The 12,114-nt window shown below is 46.4% G+C and overlaps 1 long non-coding RNA gene across 1 annotated transcript; it reads left to right on the forward strand.

Annotated features, from left to right (window-relative positions):
- Positions 1 to 8,581: 8,581 nt before the first annotated feature.
- On the forward strand, positions 8,582 to 11,583 carry LOC108581410. Its single transcript, XR_001893573.3, has 3 exons — positions 8,582 to 8,602; positions 10,502 to 10,603; positions 10,811 to 11,583. It is a non-coding gene; the product is annotated as an uncharacterized LOC108581410 (long non-coding RNA).
- The last annotated feature ends 531 nt before the right edge of the window (positions 11,584 to 12,114 follow it).

The raw sequence follows: 12,114 nt of genomic DNA on the forward strand, positions 1-12,114 counted from the left end.
AAGTTGCAGTGGCCATTAACTTGGGTTAATGGCACGCTTGCTCCACAAATATCACAGAGGCTATAGGCAGGAGACCAACAGAGTCTCAGTCCTGGTCGTGGATGACTGGTTCATAGAGACCAAATTGAATTGATACACCATTTCTGAGCGTGACTCTCACGATCCCACGTGGGCAATCACTCTACCCCATTCCCAAACCCTGCCCCAACCCCAGGCAAGTGACAAACCATCAGAGAGTGAGCGTCTACCCCTCATGATGTCTTACCAATGTGGGAAATGGTGAAAAGGGGCACATGGGCTTCTGGGGTTCAGTGAAGCTCAGCAGATTGGCTTTCGAGACTCACAGGCTTTAGGCTTATTCTCAGAAGTATAGTCTTCATCTTCAGTATGTCTAACTAAACAAATTCCTCACTCCTTAGGGCTAAACTACTGAAACCAAATATTTCCTCCACATGCTATTCTTCTGCGACATCCGTATCAATGACCCATCTATTGTTTGGATCCCTGAAAGCACCACAAAGGGATGTTTGTTGCAATTCAGGAGTGGACTCTAGCTCACTCCCTATAATCTCCAACAACACCTCCCCTATGTGAGCCTGACCAATATGGTGAAACCCCAACGCTACTAAAAATACAAAAATTAGCTGGTGTGTGGTGATGGGCACCTGTAATCCCAGCTACTTGGGAGGCTGAGGTAGGAGAATCGCTTGAACTCAGGAGGTGGAGGTTGTAGTGAGCCAAGATCATGCCACTGCACTCCAGCCTGGGCGACAGACCGAGACTCTGTCTCAAAAGAAAAAAAAAAAAAAGTCATATACTTATCCTCCTGCAGCTTAGCCTCTGGCAGATGGAATACTGAAGAGCTTCTCCCATCAGAGGTGGCTGGAACACGGTTGTGAGGGTGTTATCTTTGGAGCCTCCTCCCTCTTCCATCCTTGGGCATCACCCCAGGCTCCCACTCTAGGTTTACTCTAGCAGAGCCTGGTCTCAGCCTATTGTTTATGACATCCCTTTGGGGATTTTTGGGAAGGGTGAAAACCAAATTATCTCTTAAAAAACTTTATTTTTATTTTTATTTTTTGAGGCAGAGTCTCACTCTGTTGCCTAGGCTGGAGTGCAGTGATGCGATCTCGGTTCACTGTAGCCTCTGCCTCCCAGGTTCAAGCAATTCTTGTTCCTCAACCTCCTGAGTATCTGGGATTACAGGCGCCCACCACAATGCCTGGCTAATTTTTAAATGTTTTTAGTAGAGATGGGGTTTCACCATGTTGGCCAGGCTGGTCTCGAACTCCTGGCCTCAAGTGATTCACCCACCTCGGCCTCTCAGAATGCTGGCATTACAGGTGTGAGCCACTGTGTCTGGCCCCAAATTATCTTTTGATAGATATACCCCAAGACCCCAAGAGGGAAAGAAATTTGCCCAAGGCCACTGTGCTAATAAGTGGCAGAGTCAAGACTGGAATTCCCCTCTCTTATATCCCAATCCAGGGGGCTTTTTCACAGACCTGGGTGAAAATTCAACTTCACCCTATTCGGGAGGAAACAGGAGTCTTCGCATTATCTAGGCAAAGACTACAGCTTTGGAGGCAGCTGGGCCTGTCACTTACTAACTCTTTGACCTTGGGGTAATAATTTAATGTTTTAAATCCCAGTTTTCTCATGCATAAAAGTGGGCCTAACAGCATCTATCTCAAAGAGTTATTGTGAGAATTAGATGGCATATAGAATTTTACATTGGGAGGAGATATGGCATTGTGTTGAGAAGACAGGCTTGCATTTGAACCTTGGCTTTGTAATTTCTTGGTGGTATAACCTGGGGAAGTTATTTGACTTCTGAGAGCAGGACCTCAGTTTCCTTGTAGGTAAAATGAGGATAATAATAACTATACTTCATGTATAGGAATAAAGGAGATAATGTGTATCCAGTGCTCAGAAAGGTGCCTGGCACATGGGGAACCTTCTGCTCTTATGGATGATCACACTATGTCCGGCGCATGGCAGACTTCCAGAGAATGTTAGTTTCCGCTTTCCTTTGCAAGCAAATACTATAAACAGGATAATGGGAAACACATTTTAACAACGAGAGACAGAGACAGAGAGAGAGAAATGTTTTCTGGGACTTTAGGGCAACTTAGGCAACCACTGTTCCTAATTACCAGCCCTGTCGTGTTATTCGTGTTTGTGCTTCTCTCCTGCACTAACCTACGAGCACCCCCAGAGTGGAGTCATGGCTATTTATCTTTGCTTTCCCAGCAAGCAAAACAGTATCATATATGTAGTGGGCGATCAAAAATGTTTGCCGAATCATTGTCATAATTGGCTTTTTAGGAAAAGTAATGGAAGCATGACATGAAAAAGGAAATGCAAAGTAACATGAATATGTACTTGGTGGAATATAAATATAAAATAGTAACATCCTAGAGAGCTTTCTGTTTGTCAGGGACTGGGACAACTATTTATGGTTGATGTGTTCGGTCCTGGCCCCAAATCCTACAAGGTGTGTACTATTATTATCCCCATTATATGAATGAAGAAATTGGGGCACAGAGAGGTTAAGAAGCTTGTTAGAGGTTATATAACTAGTGAGCTGTAGACTGGATTGGAATCCAGGTGGCTTGGCTGCAGAGCCTGGTCTTCTAACCAGTATTCCGTACTCCCCTCCTTCTTGCGATTAAGCACTAAATTAGCCTCGGGCAGTTGTGAGGGTTAAATGATTGTAAACCACAGTGCCCATCACATAATAGATACCCAGTAACCATTAGCTCCTTACCAAAAAAGTCCCACCTACCCACATAGCTCAGGCCACCAGAGATCTGGCAAGCTTGTAAGGCCAGAGGGATTAATTCTGCACAAGTGTTTGCAATAGTAACAGGGATTCCTTTAAAAAGCAGTTTTGCTGACTAATTGATTAACTGAACTCCCCTTGCACCTTCTACTTCCGTCTCTGCGCCTGTAATCCACACCATCTGGCAGTACGGTTCTTTGTGTGGATATCTGTCTCCCCAACAGGACAGAAGAGATCCGATCATGTCTCATTAATTTTTCCATTTCCTGCCGTGCCTAGGACAGTGCTTGGCACAAAATAAGCGTTCCATAAATAGTTGTGGAATTTTTGAGCTAAATTAAAACTTCACAGTGGAAAAACAGAAATGAAATAGTCCATGAAAAGGCAGAAAGTAATCTGTAGCATCACAGTGCCAATGATTTATAAGATTTGATGCCTCCTTTTCATCAGGCAAATAATATATGTCCATGGTAGGAAAATGAGAAAATACAGATAAGCAAAGAAGAAAATGTCAAAATTGCCAATGATTCCATTGTTAATACCTTAGTTTATTTCTTTCTAGTTCTCTTTAATGATAGGCAAACTCTGACAGGCTCGGGGTTCAAAGAACGATTCCCTTATAGGCAAATGCTTTTTCTTTTTAGAATAACTTTATGGAGGTGGACTTACATACCATTATGTTCACCCTTAAGGAGTATCCACTTTGATGACTTTTATTATTTACTTATGTATTTATTTTTGAGAGAGCGTCTCACTCTGTCGCCCAGGCTGGAGTGCAGTGATGCAATCATAGCTCACTGCAGCATCAGACTCCTGGACTCAAGTGATCCTTCCATCTCAGCCTCCTGAGTAGCTGGGACTATAGGCTCATACCTCCATGCCTGGCTGATTTAAAAAATTTTTTTTGGTAGACAGCATCTCACTATGTTGCCAAGGCTGGTCTCAAACTCCTGGCCTCAAGTGACTCCAAAGTGCTGGGACTGGCTGGGCGCCATGGCTCATGCCTGTAATTCCAAGGCTTTGGGAAGCCAAGGCGGGCGGATCATGAGGTCAGGAGTTTGAGACCATCCTGGCCAACATGACAAAACCCTGTCTCTACTAAAAATACAAAAATTAGCTGGGGGTGGTGGCACATGCCTCCAGTCCCAGCTACTCAGGAGGCTGAGGAAGGACAATGGCTTGCCCTGGGAGGTGGAGCTTGCAGTGAGCCGAGATCATGCCACTGCACTCTAGCCTGAGCAACAGAATGAGACTCCATTTCAAACAAATAAACAAAAACCAAAGTGCTAGGATTACAGATGTGAGCCCCTGTGCCTGGCTGACTTTTCGTATAATAAATTGATACATTTGTGCAACCATCGACACGATTTAATTTTCAAATATTTCCATGCCTCCTAATGGGAAAATTTTAAAATTTAAGCATTTTAGATAAGCTTAATAGAAGAGCGCCCTGTAAGCTGAAACCATCTTTCCGCAGATTCATATCTGACTTTCCCAGCAAGGTGGAGCACTGCGTGCCAAGACTGGGAGCCAGGAAACCTGGGCGGCTGCGTGTTCTGAACTTCTCCGTGTCCGTAGAAAGTGGCTTTACTTCTCTTCGTACATCTTCCTGGGTCCCCATTAGGGAGGCAGAACTTCCCATGTCCTGACTTATCAGGTAATTTTAATTTTTGCATTACATATTCTTTTCTCTCTGCTCTTTTTTTTTTTTCTTTTCTCCACTTTCCTCTCCCATCCCCCATGGCTGAGACAGGTTGCAGCAGCTCATCTATTGGGCATCTTTGGGCATCTGTGGGCATGTTGTCACTGAGACACCAGCTCCATTTTCTTCCACTCTGATCTTCCTCAATTCTGGTCTCTACCCTGCAATCAGAAGGAGCCTGGTCCAAACCTAATCAGAGCCTGTCACTCCCCTGCTCAAAGCCCTCCCATGGCTTCCCACCCCACCTAGCATAAAATGCAGACTCGTTGGCATGACCTTCAAGATACCTGCCCAGTTCTCCAACCTCATCTGCTAGCACTCTCTTCTCTGTTCACTTTCCCTGTCACGCTGGTCTACTTGCAGGTCCTAGAACACGCCACACTTGTTTTCACCCACGGTCTTTGCGCTTGCTGCTCTCTCTCATTTCCTTACTTTCTCATTTCACTGGTCTCTGCTCAGATGTCAGCTCCTTGGTGGAGGCCTTCCTTGGCTACTGATGGAGTGCAGGACATGCTACCCTTGCAGGAAATGCGGGGTAGCTACAAATGCTACATCTTGTACACCTACACCCCCGTGCTACAAATGCAGAACCTTGGAGGTCACTCTCTGACCTTCTACCCGCACCCCCCCCCTCCTTTTTTTTTTTTTTTTTTTTCTGAGATGGAGTCTCACTCTGTCACCCAGGCTGGAGTGCAGTGGTGCGATCTCGGCTCACTGCAACCTCCACTCCCAGGTTCAAGTGATTATCCTGCCTCAGCCTTCCGAGTAGCTGGGACTACAGGCGCCCACGACCACGCCTGGCTAATTTTTGTATTTTCAGTAGAGATGGGGTTTCATCATGTTGGCCAGGCTGGTCTTGAACTCCTGACCTCATGATCTGCCCGCCTTGGCCTCACAAAGTGCTGGGATTATAGGCATGAGCCACCGTGACCAGCTTCTCCCACCTTTCTGCGTGAGAACTGGCCATTAAATAATTCCCTGACGTACCTCCCCTGAAAGTAGGTCATAAGACCCTCATGTGATAGGTGTCCTGCCCTATACCCAGAGAAAAGGAATGAAGACAGAGAGATGCCAAGAAGAATCTGAACAAACAGGCCTTGCTAAGTCTCCCCCACTTTCTCATCATTAGACCACACCATCTTTGTCCAATCATAATTTACACAACTGTTCATTCTTCATCAAACGTAAGCATAAAAATACAGAGTTTTTTATGTCTTTGGGTCTTCACTTCTGAAGACTCCTGTGTCACATAAATTTATATTAAATTGGTACAGTTTTCCCCTTGTTAATTGTTCTTCTGTTATAGGGGAGTCAGCCATGAACCTTGCAGAGGGTGAGGAAAAGCTCTTACTTTTCCTCCTCACACTACTCTGTCTTAGCATGGCCTAGTCCTCCTCCACCATCACTCCCTACCCATTTGCCTTGCTTGCTATGTTCCTTTTTGTAGCAGGATCTGCAGTTATATCATAAGCTCAACATTCATTGAGTGAATGAATAATTGGTTAACACACAATTTGCTTTGACTCATGAAGATACACGCATTAAAAATCGTGACCCAGCTGGGTGAGGTGGCTCATGCCCATAATCCTAGTACTTTGGGAGGCTGATGTGGGTGGATCACCTGAGGTCAAGAGTTTGAGACCAGCCTGGCTAACGTGGTGAGCCCTCGTCTCTACCAAAAATACAAAAATTAGCCGGGCATGGTGGTGGGTGCCTGTAATCCCATCCCAGGTACTCAGGAGGTAGAGGCAGGAGAATTGCTTGAACCCAGGAGGCAGAGGTTGCAGTGAGCCAAGATCACGCTATTGCACTCCAGCCTGGGCAACAGAGCAAAAAAACTCCATCTCAAAAAGAAAAAAAAGCATGACCTGAAGGATCTGAATATGTAACAGTGCTGTACTTAGAATGTTTGTGTCAATGTTCATGTCCCTTCCAACACTCATGTTGAAACTTCATCCCCAACGCAACAGTATTAAGAGGTGAGGCCTTCTGGAGATGGTTAGGCCCTGAGGGCTCTGACATTTGTATCCTGTAAAAGGGCTTGAGGGGGCAAGTTTGTCCCTTTCACCATGCGAGGACCTCGCGTTTGTCCCCTTGGAGGATGCAGCAACAAGGTACCATCTTGGAAGCACAAACTTGGCCCTCACCAGGCACTGAATCTGCCAGCGCCTTGATCTTGGACTTCCCAGCTTCCAGAACTGCAGGAAATACATTTCTATTCTGTAAAAGTTACCCATCCTCAGATATTCTGTTAATAGCACAAATGGACTAAGACAGATAAAGGGTGTAAGAAGAAGGCTTGCACAGGGAAGGTGGTTTCTGGGGTCTGCCTGCCTGGCTTCAGATCCACCACATAATAGCTATTTCCATCTAAAATAAGGTGCTATTTACAGTGCCTACTTCATTCATCATCATCACCATCATCACTCTGTCAAAATAGGGGCCTAGAATCTCAACGATGCCTTATGACAAGTGGCTTTGGCAGCATGTAAGGAATAACATGGTGGTGGTGTTGGTATTCCTATAGTATAGGGCAGTGGTTCTGAAAGTATGTTTCCTAGGTCAGCTCCATCAGAAGCTGATGCTCCATCAAGCAGAAACTCTGGGTGGGCCCAGCAATCTGGTTTTGTTCGTTTGTCTGTCTGTTTGTTTTTAGACAAAGTTTCAGTCACCCAGGCTGGAGTGCAATGGTGTGATCTTGGCTCACCGCAACCTCTACCTCCTGGGTTCAAGCGATTCTCCTGTCTCAGCCTCTCAAATAGCTGGAATAACAGGCATGTGCCATCATGCCCGGCTAATTTTGTATTTTGAATAGAGACGGGGTTTCACCTTGTTGGCCAGGCTAGTCACGAACTCCTGACCTCAAGTGATCCATCTGCCTCGGCTTCCCAAAGTGCTGGGATTACAGGCATGAGCCATGGTGCCCGGCTACCAGCAATCTGTTTTAACAAGCCGTTTTGGCTGATTCTGATGCACACTCATGTTTGAGAACCACTTGGATAAGGCAGAAAACTGGTACCTACAGGTCAAGTCAGACTCACAGACATTTTTGCTTGCCCTGCATGATGGTTGGACATTTTGAAATTACGTGTCCACATTTACAATTTTGGAGATTTCACATAAAAACACAGATTTTCAGCTTCTTTGTCTGGAATGGAGTAGTAGCTGCCCCTTGAGACACAGCAAGGATTCTCCAGTTTGCCATATCCCTGCTACAGCCTGTTGTTACACCTAGCAAGGTTTACTTGTTCCCTTTACCTGTCTGCCCCCTGCACCTGTTAAAGAACTCTTTATCATCAAGGTCAATGCCATTCCACAGAAGCCCTTCTTTGCACAGATGAGGAAGAAGAATCCCCACTAGGGAGGTGGCTTGGTTGCCCGTCATGGCCAATTCCAGACAGAACCCAAAGCCAAGTGACTCCCAGATCTGCTTTCTTGAGGGAACTGAGGCCAAGATGGGCCGAGGCATTAGAGCCTCTCAGGGACCCAGTCCTGCCAACCCTGCCCAGGACTTCAGTGTGAAGCCACTGAGATACTTTCAAGGATGAGACTCTGGAGGATGCAGAAAATGTCCCTTTTGTCCTGGAGTTTGGGTGTGAGGAGAGGGCCGGTGAGCTGGTGGAGCGGTCTGTTCATTTTCTCAGCTCTCAACCTGACAGAAGGGCAGAGGAGGTGCTGTGTACCGAGGGTCCTGGCTGTCTGCAAGGCCCCGCCCAGACACTGGGCTTTCTCCTGCAAAGCAAACATCCCCCAGACACTGCCCAGACACTGCCAGGGCAGAAGCTGCAAAGTATGAAGCCAAGGGGTCCCCTGGCTACAGTGATGGTGGCCACAGCTAGGTTGGCTTAATCCTGAGCAAGCCATTCCTGATTTTGTGAGGTTCCAGAGAGTTCCCTCAGTGAGGAGAAGGAGGGCCTTGCAGGGTGAGACGGCCCTCCAGGAAAACCTCTTCCGCAGACTGAGCCGGTGGTGTTGCTGGGCTGAGCCCCTGCCTGCCCGAGACATCACTTCCAGCCTTTCCCAGCCTTTCCTTCACCTGCACCCAGGCCGCTTCTCTTCCCCAGCTGGCTCCTGAAGAACATTCCTTGCCTCCTGTTTCGGGGACTCCTCTCCAGGTAGTCTTTCAGTTCTTTCTCTCCTCTTCATCCTCCCTCCAGCTTAATCCCTCTCTCCCCTCAGGAACGTCTTTCCCTCACAATTGACCCCAGGCCTCTGATTTTGCTTTGTACCTAACCCGGAGCATGCTCTGATGATAAAACCGCATCCCTTGGCCGCCGGCTCTTTTCCTGCCAGCCCCAGCCACCACCAGCATCTGTGGCAGCTTCCGGGCTCCCACCTTGTCTGGCACCCAAAGCACCTTTCTGGCACCCTACAGTGGGAGGGTTGGGGAGGAGAAGCTGGGCTTCCAGGGACAGAAAGGCCAAGCAGTTCTGATTCTCAGAGGCAGGGAGGGTGAAGGAAGGGGTGAATACAGTGCAAGGAAGGGGAGGAGAGGAAGGGGAGGGGAGGAGGAGGAGGTGGAGGAGGGGGAAGTGGTGTTTGCTTGAAGGTCAGAGGGGAACTGGAGTGTTGAAAAGCATGAAGGGCAGAATTATGGGGAATGGTGATTTAACCTAAAGCAGTGGTTTCAAATTTCTTGGACTATGACACCTGGTAAGAAACACATTTAACATCACAACCCAGCAAACTACACTATGTGTGTGCTCACATGTGTACACACGTATACCATACACCCTGAAAAATCAAGTTTCACATGAAGATACTTACGCTTACTACATGTGATACACTAATATTTCTATTATATTCTTTTTTCCATATGCTTATCTTTTGTACATAATTATAATAAGTAGTCATTAAACATGAATACGATTATACCTATTAAAGTGATTTCATAATCCACTAATGATTCATAAACCAGAGATTGAAAAACGATAAATATAGGCAGTGAGAGTGAATTTATTATTGGCTTCTAAATCTATGAAGGGTGATTAATAAATAATGATATTTATAAATAATGAAAGCAAATAGACATAGTTCTCAGCAGTTTTACATGCATGATTTTATTCGGTCTTATAAATCTATTAGGTACTATTATTATTCCCATTTTACAAATGAAGGAACACACACGCCGGAGAGTTCATATAACTTTGCTCAAGATGGTAAGTGGCAGAACCAGGATTCAACCCTCCCAGCCTGATGCAACAGCCACAGTCCAATATTCGGATATTCCTGCTGTTAAAGAAGGACATTATTCAATGATATTTGCTAAACCACAGTAAGGCAGACTTTACTCAGGACTATCCCTATACGTTTAGGGACCACTGCAATAAGGTCTCACAGCAGGGACGAGAGACCAGGCTCACCTGGGCAAGTGGGGATTTGGTAGCTAAGGAGCAGGGTGGGGGTCAGTGGATGGAAAATTACTGAGAGTAAACATTAGGGGTAAGGGGGATTCTGGCCAAACAGAGCTAACAGGATTCTTGCTGAAGACAGGCCAGGGTGATCAGACAGCACCTGGGGGATGGTGGAGGATGAGGAACCTGATCAGCTAGAAACAGTGTCCAGATCACAAGGATCGGGGACCTTCTTGCTAAACTGATTTAGCAGGGCTCTTTGCTAAAACTGGATTTTACAAGAAAGAGTCTCTGAGGAGATTCAGAAGTTGAACTGAAGTTTGTCGCAGCAAAGAATCTTTGTCACTGCACAAGGTGACCCGTACATGTTCATTGAGTCATTCATTCAGAGCTTTGAGCTTGGTGCTCCAGAGTGACAAATGACTGATTGTAGCTCCTGCCACTTGGAGAGCTGTCAGCAGTAAGAGGGAAGCAGATTTGGAACACAGAAGTGCTGACATCACAGAACGTGAGGAATCACAGAGCAGGGGCAGAGATCATCAAAGCCACCCCTCACTTCACAGATGGGAAACTGAGGCCCCAGGACCCGCAGAGCTAGAGGCTGAGCCTGGCGTGAACCCAAGAGCTCTAGACAACCAAATCTGTTCTCTTCCCTCCAAGGGCCTCCCTGCAGGGTTATGAGAAGCCAAGAGAGTAAAGAGATATTTGTAGTTGCCATCTGGAGATTCTTGTGGGCAACATCATGAGTTCCTGGAAAGAGAGGTGAGCAAATGCCCAGTTCTGCTCTGCTGTTCCCCAGCACCTAGCCCCATGCCAGGCACTCGCTACCTTCTCTGAGCATCACTTCTACTGTCCATTTTCTCCTGGTCGTGTGCACCCTCCTCATTGCTCTGTTAGACTCTTCTTGAATTTACCATTTACATCTTGTATTTTAGTTAATTCTCATTGCATTTGATATCTTCCCAACAGAGTAGATTCATAAGTACCTTGAGAATGTGGAATGTGTCTGCCTTCTATACTACCATCTACTCAATTGCCGAGGACCATGCCTATCTCATAAGCAGATGCTGAATAAATAAATGAATGAATGAATGGGCATTGGGGAACCATATCCTGAACTTCCCAACTGAAGCACTTCTCCTGGATTCTTAGTGGGGAGCTTTGTGCACAGAAGCTGCTCCACACATGCATTCATGTCTGCGTCCTTGGCAGCAAGCAGTAACTACTTATCCATGGATCAGGGTAGGGAGAGCAAGAACCTCAGGGATAACACCACTGAACCTGCAGCTTCATTTCAGCCTGCAGAAAATACAACTGCAGCTATTGGGCCAGGCAGGTCCAGCCTTCCTGGGTCATCTAAAAGGACTGCATGCTTGCTCTTCAGTCCTTTCCTTGCACCTGCATTTCTGAGGTGCCTTTGCCCTCTGGCTTCCAGGTAGCTGTGGCTGATTGGAGGAACTGGTAGGTCACTGGAGGGCCACCAGAAGGAGGGGAGAAGCTGGCCATTCTTCCTCCTCCGGTCCCTCCACTTCCTGCCTTGTTGGGCAGCAGCTGTGTCTCCTTTGTGGACCTAGCTCCCTTGGGGGCAGCCCCCACCATTATTCTAGTGCCTGCTAGAATGTACAGTGGCTAAATTTTTAAAATAAAATACAGGCCACCAGTTAAATGTGAATTGCAGATAAACTGGATACTTTTTTTTTTTTGGAGATGGAGTCTCACTCTGTCGCCCAGGCTGGAGTGCAGTAGAGTGATCTCGGCTCACTGCAACCTCTGCTTCCTAGGTTCAAGCGATTCTCCTGTCTCAGCCTCCCTAGTAGCTGGGACAACAGGAGTGTGCCATCACACGTGGCTAATTTTTTTGTATTTTCAGTAGAGACAGCGTTTCATGATGTTGGCCAGGCTAGTCTCGAACTCCTGACCTCAGGCGATACACCCGTCTCTGCCTCCCAAAGTGTTGGGATTACAGGCGGGAGCCACCATGCCCGGCCCAACCAGATACATTTTTATATTACATTTTTGATTATGATAAAGTACACATAACATAAATCTTACCATTTTAACCTTTTTAAATTATACAATTCTGTGGCATTTAATGCATTCTATGCTGGCTTTTAAAATACTAGGAATTATTTGTTATTTATTTGAAATTCAGATCTAACCGGTGTCCTGTATTTTAGACGGTGACTGTTGCTCCTGGGCTCTGAAAAAGCACCTCTTCTTGTCACCCCTCCAGTCCAAGGCAGTTTTTCTAGCACCTCTGTAACCAATTCCCT

Source organism: Papio anubis, chromosome 10 (genome assembly GCF_008728515.1).
Source record: "Papio anubis isolate 15944 chromosome 10, Panubis1.0, whole genome shotgun sequence".
Taxonomy (NCBI): Eukaryota; Metazoa; Chordata; class Mammalia; order Primates; family Cercopithecidae; genus Papio; species Papio anubis.